The 22729-nt window shown below is 41.5% G+C and overlaps 1 protein-coding gene across 2 annotated transcripts in view; it reads left to right on the top strand.

Annotated features, from left to right (window-relative positions):
- Nucleotides 1–22729, top strand: part of hdlbpb (high density lipoprotein binding protein b) — a 163412-nt gene that overhangs the window by 37544 nt on the left and 103139 nt on the right. The gene's annotated exons all lie outside the window — the stretch shown is intronic.

Genomic DNA, 22729 nt, shown 5'->3' on the forward strand with positions numbered 1-22729 from the left:
GTAAATATGTTGTCTATATAAAGATCTCTGAGCATTTTAATCCCAAAACTTTTCCAGGTATTAAAAACTGGATATACTTGCGAAGGTTGAAAGAGGTGGTTCCCTTGCAAAGGTGCCACTGATAAAAGATTTTCCATCTTAAAATGCTTCCTAATTTGGTTCCATATTCTGAGTGAGTAAAGCACAATTGGGTTATTAGTATATTTGCGATAACTTTCATTTATTGGAGAGCAAAGCAGGGAATATAAAGAAGTACTACAGGATTTTACTTCTATTGCAGACCAAGCCTGTGTATGTGCATTTATTTGTGTCCAGGTTTTTATGGCTTGTATGTGTGGACGAAAAAATGCACACTGAAAAGCAGACAGATAATATTTTCTCAATTCTTGTTTATTTATTTATTTGGAGTCGCAGTAAGTAGAGATTCAAAAGAGTATAACCTATAGCCGCAAAGCTCAATTGAACCCTGATCAAAAGCCAGGAGGGGTTTTTTATACTTCAGCATCTCATGTTTAATAAGACAGAAAGAACATCCTTATCAAACCAGTAAAGTTAAACAATATGTCTGTTGAGCTAAGCATTATCTGTGTTTTGGAAGCTAAGCACAGGAGAGACGCCTTTGCATAAACTACATGTGCAGTTCTGCAGCCTTGTGACCTTGTCCCTGAAACATTCACTCTGAGAAAGGGAAAAACAAGAAACAGCTTACATTTTATTCATGTGGACACTATTTCTCCTGAACCCTGGAATAATATATTTTTGTTAGTTCATAAGCCAAAGCGTCTCTCACTGGCAAGTTACAAAATAGTTATTATAAAGATTCTAATTTACTAAACACACAAAATACATGGTGCTGAGGAGAACATTCTTCTTCTACATTCCCCCCTTTTTGAACCAACAAAAATATGGGTGACATAGGAGTAACAAGGGAGAGAGTAGGAGAAGGGGAAGGAGTGGAAGGAAAGGAGGAAGAAATGGGAAGCATGCATTCTTCGTGTAACATATAAGCCTTGGCCACGGAGGCAGTGAAATACTGGGACACAATATATCTAATTAGGGGGACTATACAGCAGGCCACAAGTAACAGAATGATAAAAGCAACGGCCAGTGAAATAAAAACTGACCTGAGCCATCAGCCCCAGGGGCTAGAAATGCCAGAAGTGGTAGCTAATTTATTTGAAAGGGCAGTTAAACCTGGCAAAGCACGGTGATTGATCCATCGGCAGCCGTATTATTAGGGATGCAAGTGCAGCACACATCACCAAACATAGCACATACACCCCCCTTTTCAGCAAGGAGCATATCTAATGCTAATCAATTTTGCCAAGTCATAAGAGATGTTCTATCAACCTGTTCATGTATCCCTTCAACAGCCTCTTTAGTAAAATTCAGGAAACGCTGTTGGTTGTAATATAAGTAATTAATCCAATCTACATTTTTATTTATTGTAACTTGGGGGAAAATAGACTCAAATCCGGCAGCAACTTGATCTCGCGCTTGAAATTTATCAAGGACTCCACAAGGGACACCAATGGAATCAAAGTAAACGCCAGGGCCGTGAAGAGAGAATGTGGAGGGGTCAGTAGAGCGGGGTCGACGACGTCGGCCAGAGCTGGACGACATGCGAGGAGAATTCAAAGGGAGGAGGTGGAATGGCATAACAAGTTGGGTTAATGTGCATGTGCCAGTCCAAACAGGTGGAAGAATATCAAGTAATTTTAATGTACTGCACATCCACCAAACATCAGCACGCGGAGTGGACTGTGTCAACAGGAAAAGTGATAATGTAGAATTAAATGAGGTGGAGTTAACCTGGAAAGTCTGGGAACAGAAGGAAGAAGGGATATGACCAACATTAGTACCTCAGAAGGGGGAACTATAATTACTAGAGAAGCAGGTATAATTGCCTTCATGAGACTGGAACATCGGGGGGAGTCATTTGAGGAGTGGGGGGGGAAGAGGAGAGAAAGTGTAATGCAGTTAGAGTCTTTTGGTGTGGACGGAGAGGTAAAAAGGGCAAGGAGACAAGGAAGACCAACAGGGTAAATATTAGAAAGAGGGAAAGGGACGGTAGCCAAATGTGGCCTGGCCGTAGCACAGGCGTAGCAATCAGATTGATTTACTTGCTTAGCCGAATATAATACCCACTGTAACCAACGGTTCTGATCGCCATAGCCAGTTTCAATTGAAAAAGTGGATGAGAGGGTGGAAATATTCATAATCTTAACAGAAGAAAAGTCTGAACCAGAAGTTGGGGAGACGGGTGTGTGTGCAGGAGAATGAGAGGTGTTAGTAACAGGATTGTCAATCTTAATTAGAAATCTCCCTAAAGGGTCTGTTCCAGATACATATGCCCCTAATATATAGGTTCCTGAGTCATGTAAAGAGGAGTTCTTCAAAATGATGATCAAGGGGTTACAATGGTTGTCAACACATTTATGAGAAGCATGTCCTTTTATGATAGAAAATCGATTTTTCAAACCGTATTTTTGGGCCTCAAAAGGTTGAGAACCCCAGTCCTCAGTTCCAGTGTTAGCAAAAACCCATTGCCAGGTGTCGCAGTTACTTCCCCAATAATACCTTGAAACAGTCATACACACGTATTTGTCAGACCAGGTCCACTGGGCTTGTCGACCAGTCCCACAGTTGATAATAGAGCAGAAATCAACCTGCACTGATGTGGTGATTCCTAACAGGAAAGTCAAGGTGACCAGGGCAGTAGACAAGGGAAAAGAAAGCATAGTAGCACAGCAATCAAGGGTGCCATCTCTTGCAATGTGAGGCGTGAATCCAGGCGGGCAATCCTTCCATTTTCACTGCATGTGGTGTGGATAGAAGAACTTGGAACGGTCCTCTCCACCTCGGCTGATGCCAATGTTTCCTCCGAGTGTCATGGACGAGGATCCAAGTGCCTAAGGGAATCGGCGTGTCTTTAGATGGAAGATTAGTCCTCCAGGCCTGGTTAACCTGCTCGTGGACTTCTTTCAGAGAAGCTCGGAGACCTGTAAGACAAGAGAGAAGATCATTGTCCACAGTATGCAGGTTAACATTTCGCATAACCATGCCCACAGGCATGGGTGTCCGGTCAGAATTTCAAACGGCGACAGTCCTAATTGCCGGTGTGTTCTTGCCCTCAATCTCATTAAGGCCAGAGGCAAAGTGTCTGGTCAGGATAAATTTGTCTGCTCACAGATTTTTGCTAATTTAGATTTGAGAGTGCCATTATCAGTTTGCAATTTCTGTGGTATGCCCCACCTAGGAATAATTTCTTTGATTAAAGCTTAGGCTACAGTTTTAGCATCAGCGTGTTTAGAAGGAAAAGCTTCCACCCATCGGGAGAACACATCAACAATTACTAGACAATAACGGTAACCTTTAGACGGAGTTAGTTCAATGAAATCCATTTGGAGGTGTTCAAACGGACCCATTGGATTAGGTGTAACGGCGGGACTTACCTGGACTTACCTGGGTGCCCTTTCCTACATTAGACTTTTGGCATAATGCACAGCATCTGCAGAACTGCTCTGCATATGTAGAAAAGCCTGCAGCTTCCCAGTGTTTTTCAACATCCTGAATCATGGCGTCCCTTCCAGCATGGTCTAGACCATGAGCGATTTTTGCCATACCTGGGAAAGAAGCCTTTGGGAGGAAAGGTTTGTTAGTTTGCCTATGGGTCCAGACTCCATCAGAGAGGGACCCTTCTTTGGACTATTTTCTTTTTTCTCTGTCCGTGGCTGCACTCTGTAAAGAAACAAGTTGATTATCAGGGTCCTGGTTATTTCTCTGTTGGAATAAAGAAATTGATGTGTTATTATATGCAGCCTGTTTAGCAAAGTGATCAGCTAATTCGTTTCCTTTGCTGACAGGATCTTGTTTTCCTATGTGAGCTTGACATTTAACGATCGCTAACTTTGATGGTTTAGTTATAGCTTCTAAGAGGGATTCAATAAGTTTTTGATGTTGGATCGGTTTGCCAGCGCTGGTCTTAAATCCTCTACTAAAATAGAATGAACAGTGTGAGGTACCTTTACTGTTAGGGGGCTCATGAGCACTTTGTTTGTCTGTATGTGGTTGCGTTAAAACTGCATTCATTAATCCCCCCTTTTTCGTCCACGAACACAGTGAATGGACGAGAATATAGTCAGTGAGAGTAATGCATTTTTATTATTATTTATTTATTTATTTTTTTATTTTAATCACATAGAGCCTTGTCAGCCTGCTATACCACTGCATGTAGCCAGATGGCAGTGTTAGCTAGATTTTGTAAAGGCTGTGCTCCTCCTGAAAAACTTACAATCAAACAACTTCTCAGGCCGCAAGCTGGTACTACTTTTAAATTAGGAATTCATCTCACCGTGGTGCCATACATGCTAGCCTCCAGATCATGGAAAAGTCTGAGGCGGAACTGGGTCAGCGACAACAAGGAAACACTAATTTCCGTGGCGACCCAAATGCCAACTGTAAACAAAAATAATCCATCTCTGGAAACACACAGCACAACTCCACAACAAGAAAACATTCCCACCAAAAGCTATGCAGCCACAGAGAAATATGCTGACTTAACCTGTTGTTTTGTGACCGGTCTTGGAAGGTTTTGAATGATGGTTAAACGGCCGCTAGAGAGAGCTCTTGTATCGCAAGAAATGTCATGACCTAAATATTTAACGATAGCTTGAAGTAACTGCAGTTTTTTTTTTTTTTCTCTTTGTTTTCTTCGACACTTTTTTATGGCCATTTTCACCTAAAAAGAATAGCAATTTTCTGAGTATCATGTGCACTTGTTGTTTATTTATTTTTCTTTTCTTTTTTCTTATCTATATACTGTATCAATTTATTATCTTTTTCTGGCCAAAACCATAAACACAAGGGGCTTCAGTATATCCCTGAGGCATGACGGTCCAGGTCCATCGGCGGTTTTGAAAGGTAAAAGCAAACCAGGATTGAGAATCAGGGTGCACGGGAATGGAAAAGAAAGCGTTAGCAAGGTCAAGAACAGAGAAGTACCGGTCGGACGGGGGCATCGTGGAAAGAATAGTGGAAGGATTAGGAACAATAGGTGTTCTAGGAAAAAAAAAATGCAGAGTTAACTTGTCATAGGACCCGTCAGCCTTTTTTTTACAGGAAAAAATGGGGGAGTTGACTGGAAAGTATGTAATTGGAATAATCGCTCCTCGCCTCACGAGATCAGAATGTACGGTGGCGATGCCAGCCTCTGCCTCTGGAGACAGAGGATCCTGGACATGGTACGGGCGGAAGGAAGATTTTGAGAAAATCACCAGTGGCTCAGTGTGCTATCCTTCCATAATCAATTTTTCCCTTGGGACCACAGTGCTAAGGAAACATGGGGAACCGAATCTCCTAAACAGAAAACGCTTTGTGAATATGTGAGGTGCACTGAAGCAACTGCTTTAGTAGACAACAAAAATACATGGAATGTGCAAAGTTTCAGGGCATGTGCTGGAGGAAAGAAAAGATTCTAACCAAGGTGTGTCCACTTCAGTAGGGAAATACTGGGCAGTACAAGGCAGGGTGTCCGGGACTTGTAAGTGAGGAAAATAGGCATGAGGGGAAAGAAATGAAGGACTTTCAAAAAGGAAGGTGTGCGGGGAGATGTTCAGGGTCCAGGCTGTAAAAGAGGGCTGGGGGTGTGAAGTTTTGGCACAGGAGCTTAGGAATGGAGCAGCAAAAATCCTTGTTCAGTTAAAGAAAATTGAGACTGACAATTAAGTCATAAGATCCCATCCCAGCAGTTTCACAGGACACAAATGATTTAACAGAAAGGAACGAGTCAATAATGAAACTGTTAATGCTGAGCTGTAATTGCACAGGAACCTCCTTCAGCGCATGGCTCCTGTGTCCATTTCAAAGGCAGTTTCTTTGCCATTAAAGTCAATAAAAGATCAGTTTCAGCATGACGAGTAAGCAAAGGAAACTGGAAAAAGTGGCTGGGGTCCCTGATATTTCTTAGGACCAAGGAATGTCATTAGGCTCAGGGAGAGGGGGTGACGGAGGCGCTTGTGTGGGCAGTTGCGTCTGAAATGTCCAAGTTCACCGCAGCAGCGGCAGGCATATGACGCTGGCGTCTGCTCCTCTGCTCCGAAGGGTTAGGCATCTGAGCAAAAGGATTATTAGGGTTTGATAAATGGAACCCGCGTCCTCTTCCGTGCCCTCGCCCTCGACCTCCAAAGAATTTTCCACGTCCTCTCCCCCTAGCCAGGTCAGTTCTTCCAGTATAGTAATTTATTTGTGCAGCCAAAAGTTTGGTCTGTGTGTCTGACTCTTTTAATTTAGTCTGACTGTCAGCATGCTCTGCATGACGCTTGTCTTCCTCGAACGTTGCGGTCTTCCAGCTTTTTTGCAGGACGTGCAGACTTTGCTTTGAATGTCACTTCTCAGTCCCGAGATGAAAGGAGGCACTGCAGCACGAGTTCTATCGTTTGTATTGTCTAGCCCAGAGTGATTAGCCATCAGATCTTGCAATCGGTGAGCCGGCTGAAATTAGTGACCAGTTTGTGCCCTTTTTTATATTTTTCTGCCAGGGCTCCTTTCAAAGGCTCTCACTGGGCAAGGAAAGGACCTTCATTCCAACGCCAAGGGACACCGTTATGATCACCGTGATTTACAGTTGCCCATGCGGTGCTCAGCTGTCGACGGAGCACCTGTGTCCACTCTGCAGCATTTGTTTCATACATGTTATCCAGCTGCTGTAACAGCTCCACAAATTGCAGTCCACCGACTGCTCGTGCGCTGGGAGACAGATGACTCTTTTAATTTCTGCCATTGCAACCCAGTAGCACCTTGTGAATGATCTGAATTATCTTCCTCAGGGTCAATATGTGAGGATGGGTCATAATGATATTGTTCATCGTAAAAACCTGCTCCAGACGGTTCGTCTGTTAACAGGGGGTGTTGTTGGAGAAGAGGGTGCAGGAGGTGGAAGCGGGGGAGTTTTGGTAAGGAGGGGGTGGACAGATTATGGGGTATAGGGGGTCTTTCTTTTCGGTCTGCTTTCTTTTACTTTCAGGCTTGGGCGCTGTCTCTATCTTCATTTTCTGCAACGCTAGCAATAATTCTTCCTTGTCTTTTTTGTGTTTTGACTTCAGCAGCCAGCAGGTTGTTACGCCTCTGCTTATTCCACTTCTTACATGCCTTTTTAAATCCAACCCAGTCTGCTTCTCTATTAACTGTTTAGGGGACCCGCCTTTCAATCCCGACGGTGTACTAGGAGCCTGGTGATTCTCTGAAAATAACCCTTCTAACATTAGGTTTTGAGGACCCTGGGGGACCTGTTTGACTGGCGTGCCATTACAATTTCCCATAGTAAGCGGCAGGCCTTCAATAGAGAGCAACCCAATCCCCGATTATTTCTCGTTCCACTTGTCGTCCCCGGAATCAACCAGTTGACAAGTGGAAATCAACCTCCCCTCTTCAAATTTCACACGTACTCTAACTGCCCCTTTCACCCCTATTCCTCTTAATATAGGAACGTGCCACTCGGTCCTTTCTACTCGAATTCTTAAGGGATGACTTACTAGCATTCACACTGTGCCGTCGCTCTCTATGAATCCCTAGAACCCTTCTAGGTCGATACGGTATAATTCTCTATTCTTTTAGCATGCTTTTTATTTTTTATTCTCTTTTATTATTCCCCCGTATACTTCTATTTCTTCCAGCACACCAGTCAAACCAACGGGAATCCCCCGAATCTACTCACCGCGACTCCTTCTGCCTGCCTGGAAAAATCCCGTCCAGTTGCTTTTCGTTTCGGTCAGGAGGAGGTCAGCGACTCCCCACGCAGGAAAGCGCCCAAGGTTGGCCAGTCCTAACTTTTACCGGAGCTGGTCCTCGATCCCGGAAATCGGTCCACTTGGACGAACCCGCCCAGGGAGTCGTCTGCCCGTCACCTGCCCCACGTTCGGGCGCCAAAACTGTGGACGAAAAAATGCACACTGAAAAGCAGACAGATAATATTTTCTCAATTCTTGTTTATTTATTTATTTGGAGTCGCAGTAAGTAGAGATTCAAAAGAGTATAACCTATAGCCGCAAAGCTCAATTGAACCCTGATCAAAAGCCAGGAGGGGTTTTTTATACTTCAGCATCTCATGTTTAATAAGACAGAAAGAACATCCTTATCAAACCAGTAAAGTTAAACAATATGTCTGTTGAGCTAAGCATTATCTGTGTTTTGGAAGCTAAGCACAGGAGAGACGCCTTTGCATAAACTACATGTGCAGTTCTGCAGCCTTGTGACCTTGTCCCTGAAACATTCACTCTGAGAAAAGGGAAAAACAAGAAACAGCTTACATTTTATTCATGTGGACACTATTTCTCCTGAACCCTGGAATAATATATTTTTGTTAGTTCATAAGCCAAAGCGTCTCTCACTGGCAAGTTACAAAATAGTTATTATAAAGATTCTAATTTACTAAACACACAAAATACATGGTGCTGAGGAGAACATTCTTCTTCTACATATGTTTGCTGCCCAGTAATAAAACTGAAAATTAGGTAAAGCCATGCCACCTTCTGCCTGAGGTCTTTGTAGGGTCGCTCTTCGGATACGTGGGTGTTTTGAGTTCCAAATGAATGAGGTTATTATTGAATCTAACTGTTTAAAAAACGATTTATTGATATATATTGAAATGTTTTGAAATAAAAAGAGAAGTTTAGGAAGGATATTCATCTTAACAATGTTAATTCTTCCGGCTAGAGTGAGATGAAGGGTTGACCATCTATGCAAGTCTTGCTTAATTTTTTCCATACAGACGCCAAAATTTTGTTGATAAAGAGCTTTATGTTTACTTGTGATATTTACCCCTAGGTATTTAAACTGATCTGCTATGGTAAAAGGTAGGGTGTCTAATTTAATATTATATGCTTGTGAGTTCACTGGAAAGAGTATACTTTTATTCAGATTAATTCTAAGACCAGATATCTTTTGAAATTCTGTTAGTGCTGTTAAAACAGCAGGGACAGTGTTTTCTGGGTCCGATATATATAAGACCATATCATCTGCATATAGAGAAATTTTCTGTTCCAGTCCTTCTCTGACAATCCCCTTTATCTGATGAGAATTTCGGCAGTGAACCGCCAGTGGTTCAATAGCGATTGCAAACAACAGTGGCGACAAGGGACATCCTTGTCTGGTACCACGTTCTAGTTTAAAGTAGTCTGAGCAAATTTTATTAATACAAACTGAAGCTTCTGGACTGGTATACAGTAGTTTAATCCAAGCACAAATATTCGGGCCAAACCCAAATTTCTCCAATGCAGTGAAAAGGTAATTCCATTCGATCATGTCAAATGCCTTTTCTGCGTCTAATGATAGTAATATCTCTGGGGTGTTTGATTTTGCTGGTGAATATATAACATTAAACAAGCGTCGGAGATTTGAAGATAGATGTCGGCCTTTAATAAATCCAGTTTGATCTTGTGATATTACCGAGGGCAGCACTTTCTCCATCCTTCTAGCTAGGATTTTTGAGAGTATCTTAACATCATTATTCAGGAGTGAAATTGGTCTATATGATGCACATTGTAACAAGTCCTTATTTTGTTTAGGAAAGACGGTGATTAATGCTTGTCGAAATGTTTGAGGTAGTATTTGGTGGTCTTTAGCTTCTGTAAATGTTACCAATAAGAGTGGAGCTAGCTGAGTGGAGAATTTCTTATAAAACTCTACGGGGTAACCATCAGGGCCTGATGATTTCCCGCTTTGTAGTGACTTTATAGCGTCTAGTAATTCTGTTAGCGTTAGAGGTTTATCTAGTTCCTCAGCACTTAGAGCATCTATTTGTGGTATTTGTGAATTATCCAGAAATGCATTAGATTGTGTGTTGTCTTCTTTGGGCTCAGTGGAATATAAAGACTTATAGTAATCTCTAAATGTGTGCATTATTTTATTATGGTCGATGATTTCTTCTCCATTCTTGTTGGTGATTACTGGTATTTCATTGTGAACTTCTTGTTTATGAATTTGTTGAGCTAAAAGCTTATTAGCTTTTTCTCCGTGTTCATAGTAATGCTGTCTAGACTTATAAATAAGTTGTTCAGTTTCTTTAGTTGTTAAGATGTTAAGTTCTGTATGCAGGGCCTGCCTTTTCCTGTGAAGAGCTTCACTTGGACGCCTGGCTTGTTCTTCATCTATTCTAGTAATTTCATTTCTTAGCTCTGACACTTTCTTGGTTTCTAATTTATTTCTATGGGAAAGATATGAAATAATCTGGCCTCTTAGGAAGGCCTTTAGAGTTTCCCAGAGTGTTCCTGCAGAAACCTCTGTAGACGTGTTTGTCTCTAGGAAGAAGCTGATTTGTTTGGATATAAATTCTGTGCAGTTCTCGTCTGCCAATAAAAGAGGGTTAAGACGCCATCTGCGAGGTGAGTACGAGGGGCTTATTGATTTTAGCTCCAAGACTAGAGGGGCATGGTCAGAGATAACAATTGTGTCATATTTGCATGATTTAATTGTAGGCAGGAAATTATTATCTATAAAAAAATAATCAATTCTTGAGTAGCTATAATGCACTGGTGAGTAGAACGAATATGTTCTTGAGTTTGGGTTAAGAAACCTCCAGGGGTCTGATAAGTTGTGATCATTTAAAAACTGTGTAATTATCTTTGCAGTATTAGATGTCGTCCCCCCTGTCACAGGAGTCCTATCTAAGAGTGGATTTAAAACACAATTAAAGTCCCCAGCCATTATAATTTTATGAGTGTTCACACTGGGAATGGATGCAAATAGATTTTGCATGAATTCCTTATCATCAACATTGGGTGCATAAACATTTATCAAAATCATTTTACTGTTATATAAGTTGCCCATGACCATCACATATCTCCCTTCAGGGTCCGACACTACCTCTGATGCTACAAATGGAACTGTTCTATGTATGAGAATTCCCACCCCTCTAGTTTTCTTTATAAAGCTAGAATGGAACATTTGGCCAGTCCAGTCTTTTTGTAATCTGAACTGATCCTTGGTTAGTAAGTGGGTCTCCTGTAAAAATACTATTTTAGCGTTTAAGCCTGTTAGGTGAGAGCATACTTTCTTTCTCTTTAATTCGTGATTCAGGCCTTTAACATTCCAGCTCACAAAGTTAACTGTCCCATCATGGAGACATTGATTCTGAGTTTTTAATGTCATTTTATAGTTTTAATTGGTAATATGGCAGTTTTAATCTTAGTTTCAAGATTCCCCAGGAGTTGTTGCATGTTAGCCTGTTGCTGCATTGATATTTATAATTATAAGGATTATAAGAATAGATTAGATATAACCTGCACTCCTTCTCTCCCCCCTTTTATCCCCCCACCCCCCCATTTTGCCTCCCCACAAGAGGCTAGACCCCACTTCGCGATGTTCCAGTCCTCTGACATACGAAGAGACAGAGCACGTCCAAAACAAAACAAACCCCACCCTGCAGCGGCGTTACAGAATTAAAACAGAGATATCTTTTACAGTTAAATCCTTAATACTATCTGCCGAAAATGTTCTCATTAACAATATTTAATCTTGAAATAATCTTCAGCGCTTTTAAGTTAAGATATTAAGATTAAAAAAAAAAAAAAAAAAAAGCCCTGGGAGTGATTTTAAAAAATAGTCTAGGATAAACCTGGTAATTCATGCTGTAATAGTATAATGGTAATTGTATAAATAGTAGAACAAGCATTAAACCAAGGGTATGAAGTTAAACAGTCTACTTTAAGGTATAGTAAAATAAAATAAATAAATAAATTAAAAAAAAAAAAAAAAAGAAAGAAATAAAAAAATAAATAAATAAAACGAATCCTACTTTAATCACTTCCACATTTTCACACTCACGTCTATAACTCACATGCCTTTAAAGTTCACGTTGAAACGTTCAAATAGACGCGTTTCCTTATCTTTGTTATCCTTCTTGAGCTCAGTGGCCACCTTCTTAAGATCATTTGTGTTATCTTTCTTAAGCTCATTCATGGCCGTAACCATGGCAGTGGCCAGTGTAGTGTTCATCTCTTTCTGTGTAGCTATCTGTGTAGCGATCATCTCTTTCAGTTCGGACAGTTCGCTTCTGCTTTCGTGCTCCGCAAGTGAAAATGCAGCTCCTGTTACAGGCTCGCGATGAGTAGATGAGAGCACGTCCTGCAGAGCCCTTTCTAGTCTCGAATGATCCTCAGTAATCGGCGATCCCTCGCGACCTGTATCACTTGCGCCTTCGCTCCCATTTTCACTCTCGACTGGAGACGATACAATGGAGCGGGGCCCCAGGAATTCTGCGCACTCTTCTGCCTGTTCCAGGTCAGTCTCCGTGATGCCATACCTTACACCTGCACTCAGGCCGGAAGTCTGTCCGGACTTCGATGCAGCTTTAAGTTTCTTTTCCGGTTCTTTCTGACTTTTCTTCTTGTTACTCATGCTTGTATATTGTAGTGGAAGTTCCTTGGTCGGGTTAAATACAGGATACCTCTAAATAATATGAAATACGTGGGAAAATAAAGCCGCTGCTAGCGGAGCTCTGCTTCAGACGTCCATCTCCTATAAACGGACCAAACCGAATCATTTTTAAATATTATATATATATATATATATACTAGCCAACCTGCGGCGTAGCATACGCTGCATAATCAGGCCACTTTTTTAATGATTTTTAAGCACAGGGAAAAAATGAACATTTGAAAAATCTGTAATTTAATAAACCACCAAGAAAAGTAACATTGCAACAATGCATGGTACGAACCAACATACAATTGTCCGTGACTGAAAACTGGAGGACCGCCGTCGCGCCTTCTCCTCCCAGAGCGAGGGACGGGGTTGGACGGCGCTCGGGCGCGGAGGGTGGAACGGGAGGAGAGGGGATGGACGCCCATTCCGCCCTCTCCATCATGCTAGTCTGCTGATTTCTTGTTCAGTATGCACTGCCTGCTCATGTGCCCACCTGCAACTCGTCATCTGAGTTGTTTTCGTCTTTGCACAGTCCACATGCACCTCTGAGCCACGTAGACTTTTCATTGTTCTTTGCGGCTCTGGCTTCTTTTCTATATATAATCCACCAAGTCACCCGACCATGGTAGTAGCAGGGGTGGGAGGGTGTACAAAGGGCAGGGACGTAATCAGTGCAAGCGTATGACCCGCATTTACTGGGAATTCCTTGTTCGTGGGGAACAGTTGCAAGCCCCGGTTTCCATCACGAAACACAGGGGTTCACCAGGACCGAGTTTGGGAAACACTGCTGAACACAGACGAAACCGACTCAGTTGAGGAGTTGGGGTGGGCAAAGTAGTTGTAGCTATTGATTATTCAGTGTTGTTTGCCTGGGTGTCTGATCTGCTCGACGGGATCAGAAATAAAAGGAAAACAATGTGAAGGCAATGTCACAGGTGTTCCTGTGGTATAGCGGGTCCACAGCTCCCCTTCAAAGGCCATTTTTAAATAAATAATCATCGCGCTCACACCGTAGCGAGGGGTGTGGAAGTGTGGCTGAAACGGTTTCCGGGTGGAGTAATGCTGCGGGTGTTTCTCTCCTATGCAGTGTGCGAGCGAGTGAGGAGAGAGAGAGAAAGCCAGTACGTTAGAGTGAGCGAGAGCAGGCTCGAAGACAATGTGTTCCTGTGGTATAGCGGGTCCATACCTCCCCTTCAAAAGGCCATTTTTAATCAGGCGACTGACAGTAGTGGAGTCAGGTACAGAGAAGGTCAGCTCCGCTGAGAGAGCGTCTTGACTGTTGCAGGGCCTGCATCGGTGAAGCAGGTGAGACGCTAATGAAACAGAGGCACAGGGCTTATTGGTTTTTAAAGACTGCTTCCTTCCATTGTGTTTTAACCTCAGTTTTAAAGGATTGTTTTAAGGATCCCATTGGATACCCCTCGCAAACTGTTTTACACGCTGCATATAGCGATTCACATCCGCAAGAAACATGCCTCTATGAACAGTCAACGTGGCTCAGAGGTTCATGTGGACTCTACCACAGACGAACATAAATGACGCTGTTTTTTCTGTGTCGTCGCGTCCGAGTTGGTGGGCGTGGCTCTGCGAGTTGTCGTCGTATCCAATGGTCTTAGAGTTGGTGGGTGTGGCTCCGTCCTGCGTGCTTCCGTGGGTGTCTTGCTCTGGCAGCGGCATAGTGAATTATATATATAGATATATACAGTGAGGAACATAAGTATTTGAACACCCTGCGATTTTGCAAGTTCTCCCACTTAGAAATCATGGAAGGGTCTGAAATTCACATTGTAGGTGCATTCCCACTGTGAGAGACAGAATGTAAAAAAAAAAATTCAGGAAATCACATTGTATGATATGTACAGAATTTATTTGTATTGCACTGCTGCACATAAGTATTTGAACACCTGAGAAAAATTTGGTACAGAAGCCTTTGTTTGCAATTACAGAGGTCAAACGTTTCCCGTAGTTCTTGTCCAGGTTTGCACACACTGCAACAGGGATTTTGGCCCACTCCTCCACACAGATCTCCTCTAGATCTGTGCTGGCGCTGAGCAACACGGAGTTTCAGCTCCCTCCAAAGATTTTCGATTGGATTTAGGTCTGGAGACTGGCTAGGCCACTCCAGAACCTTGATATGCTTCTCACGGAGCCACTCCTTGGTTATCCTGGCTGTGTGCTTCGGGTCATTGTCATATTGGAAGACCCAGCCACGACCCATCTTCAGTGCTCTGACTGAGGGAAGGAGGTTGTTGCTCAAAATCTCACAATACATGGCCCCATTCATCCTCTCCTTAATACAGTGCAGTCGTCCTGTCCCCTTCGCAGAAAAGCACCCCCAAAGCATGATGTTTCCACCCCCATGCTTCACAGTAGGGATGGTGTTCTTGGATGCAACTCCTCCTTCTTTTTCCTCCAAACACTGCGAGTGAAGTTTAGACCAAAAAGTTCTATTTTGGTCTCATCTGACCACATGACTTTCTCCCATGCCTCCTCTAGATCATCCAGATGGTCATTGGCAAACTTCAGACGGGCCTGGACATGTGATGACTTGAGCAGGGTAACCTTCCGTGCAATGCGTGATTTGAAACCATGATGGCATAGTGTTCTACCGACAGTGACCTTTGAAACTGTGGTCCCAGCTCTCTTCATGTCATTGACCAGCTCCTCCAGTGTAGTTCTGGGCTGATTCCTCACCTTTCTTATCATCTGTGATACCCCACGAGGTGAGATCTTGCATGGAGCCCCAGTCCGAGGGAGACTGACAGTCATCTTTAGCCTCTTCCATTTTCTGACAATTGCTCCAACAGTTGATCTATTTTCACCAAGCTGCTTGGCAATTGCCCCGTAGCCCTTTCCAGCCTTGTGGAGGTCCACAGTTTTGTCTCTGGTGTCTTTTGACAGCTCTGTGGTCTTGCTCATGGTAGCAGTTGGAGTCTGACTGACTGTGGGGTGGACAGGTGTCTTTAAAGAGCTCAGACAGGTGGTACTAATTAAGATGACTAAGTGGAGTAGAGGTGGACTTCTTAAAGGCAGAGTAACAGGTCTTTGAGATCCAGAATTCTTGCTGATTGCCAGGTGTTCAAATACTTATGTGCAGCAGTGCAATACAAATAAATTGTGCACAAATCATACAATGTGATTTCCTGAATTTTTTTTTTTACATTCTGTCTCTCACAGTGGGAATGCACCTACAATGTGAATTTCAGACCCCTCCATGATTTCTAAGTGGGAGAACTTGCAAAATCGCAGGGTGTTCAAATACTTATGTTCCTCACTGTGTGTGTATATATAATATAATATATAATATATATATATATATAATATATATATATATAATATATAATATATATGGGGCATTAACACTTATCTAAACCTAGATTAAAGGGGGATATCTGTTTACTGTTTGTAACAGTAGTAGTCCATAGCTGGGGAAAAAAGAAAATGCTTTTCAATTTACTTTGTTCGAGGTTTACTTGTCATTCAGTTGGAATTTTAAGAAGAAAATACGCAAGATAGGTAAGATAATGTTTATTTCTGAAAGGGATAAAAGTGACAAAGCTAACAAAGGGATTTTTTGGCAAACAAGGTTTTAAAGGTTTGTTGTTTAAAACAGCTCTAAAGAGTTAGTTTAATTGAAAATATCCTGTAGTTCATTAATTCAGTATTACAGATATAATGTTTGACCTTTTATTTTTAAAATTGATTTTGAGCAGTATTTTTTGGTTTCAGAAGAGTACTGGTAAATGTAAGAATAAATTTGGACACTGCATTATATTTTAATACATATGAATGCCAGTACTAGGTTACTTAGTTGATACTTAGATAACTTAGATAAGAGGTTTGTATGTCCTTAAAGAAAGAAAGAAACTAATATAGTAGTAGACCCCTTTTGAGTTCAAAAGTGTGAGATCTTTTTAGGCATGTAGGCTATGCTTACTTACGCAAATATAAGAGACTGGTGCTAATGATCTAATGTTTAGGTTCTTCTAAGCAGAATTTTAGTGGCAGACCTGTGTTTCCATGTGGTATCCAAGGTCTTCTGCAGAAGCACAATAAACAAGCATAGTTGAGGTCTAGAAATGTAGTGTTGCTCATTGGATGTAGTTCCTTCTAGAGCAGAAAATGTTCAGCTTTGAAATGGCAGAGTTGAGACCAAAAATCCATTGGTGCAAAGCTGGAAAAAAAGCTCAGAAACTCACTTGTCCACGAAAGCAGAACGATTGGGGGCAGAAGAATGATAGCAGGTGCTTTGAACCAGTGTTGCTGGGTTAAAAAATTACATGGTTGGATTAGTTTTTAAAGTAACAAGCCGTGTAATGCAGTACTTAATTTCTTAAAACAAAAATATCTGAATTATATAAAAAGAACAAAAAAAAACTGCTGCTGTTGATACTTACATTGTGAAGCTGGCACACAGACCACAATGCAATGCACATGTGCAGTCAGTGACTGAAATGCATTGATAATTGTGGGGGCCTGTTTGGTGTATTGATGTTTTCTTTGTATGCAGTTGACAGTGTTTGGTCAGTGTCATATTCCTAACTGAGGGATACATTTAATCTGCCCAGTTTAGGGTAACAGGGAGCCATTGATCATTACAGCATCACAGGGTGTAAGGCAAGAAACCAATTTGCTTTAGTAGCAGAGAGACACAATTGATGTGTCTCTAAATGTTGTGTATAAGCCTCTATCTCTGCTGTTCAGGCTGCTTGTTATAGCTCACTTTTCTAGGTATTCCAATCCCCTCCGACAAGTATTAGTCATCTGAGGAATGTGTCCTTCTCTGGTCAGAACCCAGGGGCAGTACAGAATTTATGAAACACAAGAAAGTGATTAATTTTGGGCTGTTTCAGGTCAGTTTTATAAAGATTCATGGGTTTAGAATTTAATAAAAAAATGTTAAGTCTGCAGTGAAAAGAGAAACACAGAATCCTGAAACAGATAGTATGATCCCCATAGAGCCCACATCCTCAAAATTACCAAGTCGGTCAGGACCTGGTAATTATTTGCAGAGGCAGGAGCAAGTAAGATAAAGACTGTAGTGGAACTCTGGTAGGTTTTTCAATAGGCCCGGAGCAACTGACCATGCTAGGGCCTTCACTAACTGTATGCAAATAAGCCTAAGAGAATTGCTGCTGTTCTTTGATCCACCAAATATTAACTTTATTTATGTTTTTTTTCCTCTTTACTGCTCTTTCTTGGTATTTTTTTGCTCAGTACTCTATGATTGTATACCACTAGTCCAAGGTTTTAGAACATCTCCCATTTTTCTACTTGTTCACTGAATACACTGAAAATTGTACAAAGGTAAACTGCCAGAGGTTAAGGAAAGAAACATTTAAGTTACCAAAAACTGAGAAATAAGGTAATTTTCAGAGTTTCATTAAAAATCCTTTTTCAGAGAACAAGTCATGGGTTAGCAACTTGTACTCCTAATAATGCTTCAGAGGGTGAAACAGCACCCATTGCCCAACACTATTTTAAAAGAGGGTTTGTAAGTAATCAACAAAAATCTTTCCATTGCTGCAGAAATTCTGTACGTTATTAACCCATTACTTGTTCCCTGTAAAGGGCTTATCTGTATAATTCGGAAACTTACATTATTTTTCAGTTTTTGGTAACCTAAGCAACTTTTTAAACCTCTGGCTCTGTACTGCTTACCTTTGTATCTTTTCAGGTTATTTACTAGACTTGAACTGCTTAAATCTGGAAAAATGTCAGTATTCTAAAACTTTTGACCCGTAGTGTGTTAGATTTGATAAACTTTATTAATCACAAAGGGAAATTTAGATGCAAGCAATACCTGAGACACAAAAAAACAAGGGTACAGATTCACAGGACAAAAATGCAACGATCAATGAATAAATAAATAAATACAGGAATGTATCTTCTTCTTCTTCTTTCGGCAGCTCCCGTTAAGGGTTGCCACAGTGGATCGTTTTTTTTCCATATCTTCCTGTATTCTGCATCTTGCTTTCTCACACGCATCACCTGCATTTCCTCTCTCACCACATCCATAAACCTTCTCTTAGGCCTTCCTCTTTTCCTCTTGCCTGGCAGGTCTATCTTTAACATCCGTTTCCCAATATACCCAGCATCTCTACTCTGCACATGTCCAAACCAATGCAATCTCACCTCTCTGACTTAATGTACTCATTTCTAATCCTGTCCATCCTCGTCACACCCAATGCAATTCTTAGCGTCTTTAACTCTCCCACCTCCAGCTCTGTCTCCAGCTTTCTGGTCAGTGCCACCGTCTCCAACCCATATAACAAAGCTGGTCTCACTACCATCCTGTAGATCTTAATATTATTTAAACTCATCCACTTTCCCCAACTCTGCCTCCCTGCATCCTCCTCATTCCACTGACTTTCCTCTCATTCACATACATGTATTTTCTCTTGTTCCTACTGGCCTTGATTCCTCTCCTCTCTAGAACATATCTCCATCTCTCCAGGGTCTCCTCAATCTGCTCCCTACAGATCACAATGCCATCAGCAAACATCATAGTCCAAGGGGACTCCTGTCTAATTTCATCTGTCAACCTGTCCATCACCAATGCAAATAAGAAAGGGCTCAGAGCTGCTGTCTAATGTAATCCCAGCTTCACGTTGAATGCATCCATCACTCCTACCGCAGAGCTCACTATTGTTACACTTCCCTCGTACATATCCTGTACAGCTCTTACATACTTCTCTCCCACTCCCGACTTCCTCATACAATTCCACAACTTCTCTCGAGGCACCCTGTCATATACTTTCTCCAGGTCCACAAAGACGCAATGCAACTCCTTCTGGCCTTCTCTATACTTTTCCATCAACACCCTCAGAGCAAACATTGAATCTGTTGTGCTCTTTTTTGGCATGAAACCGTACTGCTGCTCACTAATCATCACCTCCCTTCTTAATCAAGCTTCCACTACTCTTTCCATAACTTCATGCTGTGGCTAATCAGTTTTATCCCCCTGTAGTTACTATAGCTTTGCACATCCCCCCTTATTCTTAAATATCAGTACCAGTACACTTCTTCTCCACTCCTCAGGCATCCTCACACTTTCCAAGATTCCATTAAAATCTGGTTAAAAATGCCACTGCCATCTCTCCTAAACACCTCCATGCTTCCACAGGTATGTTATCTGGACCAACTGCCTTTTCATTCTTCATCCTCTTCATAGCTGTCCTTACTTCCTCCTTGATAATCTGTTGTACTTCCTGATTCACTATCTCCACATCATCCAACCTTCTCTCTCTCTCATTCGCTTCATTCATCAGCCTCTCGAAGTACTCTTTCCATCTTCTCAACACACCCTCCTCACTTGTGAGAATGTTTCCTTTATCACCCTAACCTGCTGCATATCTTTCCCAGCTCAGTCCCTCTGTCTAGCCAATTTGGTACAGGTCCTTTTCTTCCTCCTTAGTGTCCAACCTCTCATACAACTCATCATTTGCCTTTTCTTTAGCCTTCTCCACCTCTCTCTTCACCTTGTACTCTTGTCCACTTTCTGCATCTGTCTGACTATCCTACTTCTTCTTCGCCGTCTGCTTCCTCTTTAGACTCTCCTTTACTTCTCTATTCCACCACCAGGTTTCCTTTCTCTCCTTCCTCTATCTAGATGTCACGCCAAGTACCCTTCTTGCTGTCACTCTTACTACTTCTTCTGTAGTTGCCCAGCTGTCTGGTAACTCTTCATTGCTACCCAGTGCCTGTCTTATCTCCTCCCTAAACTCAACCTTGCAGTCTACCATTTTCAGCTTCCACCATTTGATCCTTGGCTCTGCCCTCACTCTCCTCCTCTTCTTGATCTCCAATGTCATCCTACAGACCACCATCATATGCTGTCTTAACTACACTTTCCCCTGCCACCACTTTGCAGTCTTTAATCTCCTTCAGATCAACTCTTCTGTATAAGATGTAATCTACCTGTGTGCATCTTCATCCACTCTTGTATGTCACCCTATGTTCCTCCCTCTTCTTAAAATGCATATTCACCACAGCCATGCCCATACTTTTTGCAAAATCCACTATCATCTGACCTTCTTCATTCCTGTCCTTGACACCATACCCACCCATCACCTCCTCGTCTCCTCTGTTCCCTTCACCAACATGTCCATTGAAATCCACTCCAATCACCACTTTCTGTCCCTTGGGTACACTGTCCATCACTTCATCCAGTTCAACCCAGAAGTCTTCTTTCTCATCCATTGCACACCCAACTTGCAGGACATATGCACTAACAACATTCATCATCTCACCTCCAATTTCCAGCTTCATAATCATTACTCTGTCTGACACTCTTTTTCACTTTCAAAACACTCTTGACATACTGTTCCTTCAGAATAACCTCTACCCCATTTCTCCTCCCATTCACACATTGATAGAACAATTTGAATCCACCTCCAATCCATGTGGCCTTACTCCCCTTCTATTTAGTCTCTTGCACACACAATATATCGACCTCTCCATCATATCGGCTAACTCTCTCCCCTTACCAGTTATACTGACAACATTCAATGTTCCTACCCTCTGTTCCAGTCTTTTCCTCTGCACGTCTCCCCCTCTTTTTCTCGTTCTTTGGCCAACAGTAGCCCAATTTCCGATGGCACTCTGTTGTCTAACAGTACTGGTGGCGATTGCTGTAAACCCGGGCCTTGAGCAATCCAGTATGGAAATCTGTTTCGTTGCCCGCATGTTGATCTGGCAAAATTTTACACCTGATGCCCTTCCTGACTTAACCCTCCCCATTTATCCAGGCTTGGGACCGGCATGAAGAAACACACTGTTTTGTGCATCCCCTGTGCCTGGGTTAAATAAAGGAATTTATATTGTACAGAAATAGCAAAATTAACTTTGGGAGTATAAGTATTTAGTCCTAGATATCAGGAGGAAGTATGTACTTTGTGTGTGTAATATACGTCTGTAATAATGTATGTGAAGAGGTCCTGGCATAAACCACATATTTTAGATTAAACTAAAGCCCGTTTTTCCTTTGGAATAGGCAGAATTCCTATTAAGTAACATGGATAACGGACACATGGAGAAAATGGTTTCCTCATATAGAATATAAGGCTGACTCACTCGCTTCTTCGCTTACTCACTGATAAACAAAACACTATTTCCTTTTTAGTTAAAAACCTGAAATTGAGCAGGATTGTACATAGAGGGTAGTAGGTATCCACTATCAAAAACATTTCAATATTTAGCAGTAAAAACAACACCTATCATAGAAAAACTTAAATATCCCAAAATCTAAAAAGTGGTTTGACTTTTTGATTTGATTGAAATTTACAAACAAAAGAAAAGTTTGCCTACCCATGTTTTTTCTTATTTGTTGATGATAATACTAGTAGGCTATGGTAACATGCATGTCCTTTTTTTGTCTGAGCCCTGAGTTTGACTTACATAGAGAAATGGAGCTGGCTGCTTTATGAAAACCTAGGCTGTTAGCAGAAGTGAAGTTGAAGGACAACAGTTCTGTAAAGCTCAAAGAACACATTAGCAAACATGCTATAAAGGTGGAGTGGCTCTGTGATCGTGAGCTTAGGTGTTGGTTCGCCAGAAGCAAAAAGGGAGGGGAAGAGAGAAGTACCTTTAGGTTACATAATACTACCTAGTCTGTCGGTACATATAAATTTGAGTCAGGGTAGTTTTATGAGTGAGTGCCTTTGTTTCACTTGGAGTGTCAAGTGCACTTATATGCATTTAATTTGATGCCCTGGGGGAAGTGGCGTTGAGGGATTAGGGGTCCCCCTTGGTGATAAAATGCATGCAGTTTTTTGTGGAGAACTCGTATGTCATTTAGTAATGCTCCAACTGATTGCCTACTAATTTAATTTGGCTAATTTTTACTACAAAAGACTCAAATGGTGATTGGTAAATGGACCGATCACAAAAAATGATTTTTTCAGTATCTGCATTTTTTTTTTAAGATTTACTGTAATTAATTTTTAGTACTCCTTTATGTGAGGTATTACAGTAGTTCAGCTAGAGCAAGTGTTTTTTTCTGCTCTGAACTTCCTGAGAACATTAAGGCAGACTTGACCAGAGAGAGAAAGAAAATTGAAGTATTAGCCTTTATATTAAAGAAATTTGAGTAATAAATTGTGATAAATGAAATTTGACTGTTTTACTTAAAAACTTGTTAATCATGTTAGCATTGTATCTTCTTGATAAACCTCTTATGAACATTTAATAATTTGTCGATTTTTTTTTTTTTTTTTTTTTTTTTTAAAGATTTGCACTGTGTTTATTGTTTGTGAGTGTCATATAGTATTGTCCCCACCCCCATAACCCAGTACTGGAAGAAACTGGA

Source organism: Erpetoichthys calabaricus, chromosome 3, assembly GCF_900747795.2.
Source record: "Erpetoichthys calabaricus chromosome 3, fErpCal1.3, whole genome shotgun sequence".
Classification (NCBI taxonomy): domain Eukaryota; kingdom Metazoa; phylum Chordata; class Cladistia; order Polypteriformes; family Polypteridae; genus Erpetoichthys; species Erpetoichthys calabaricus.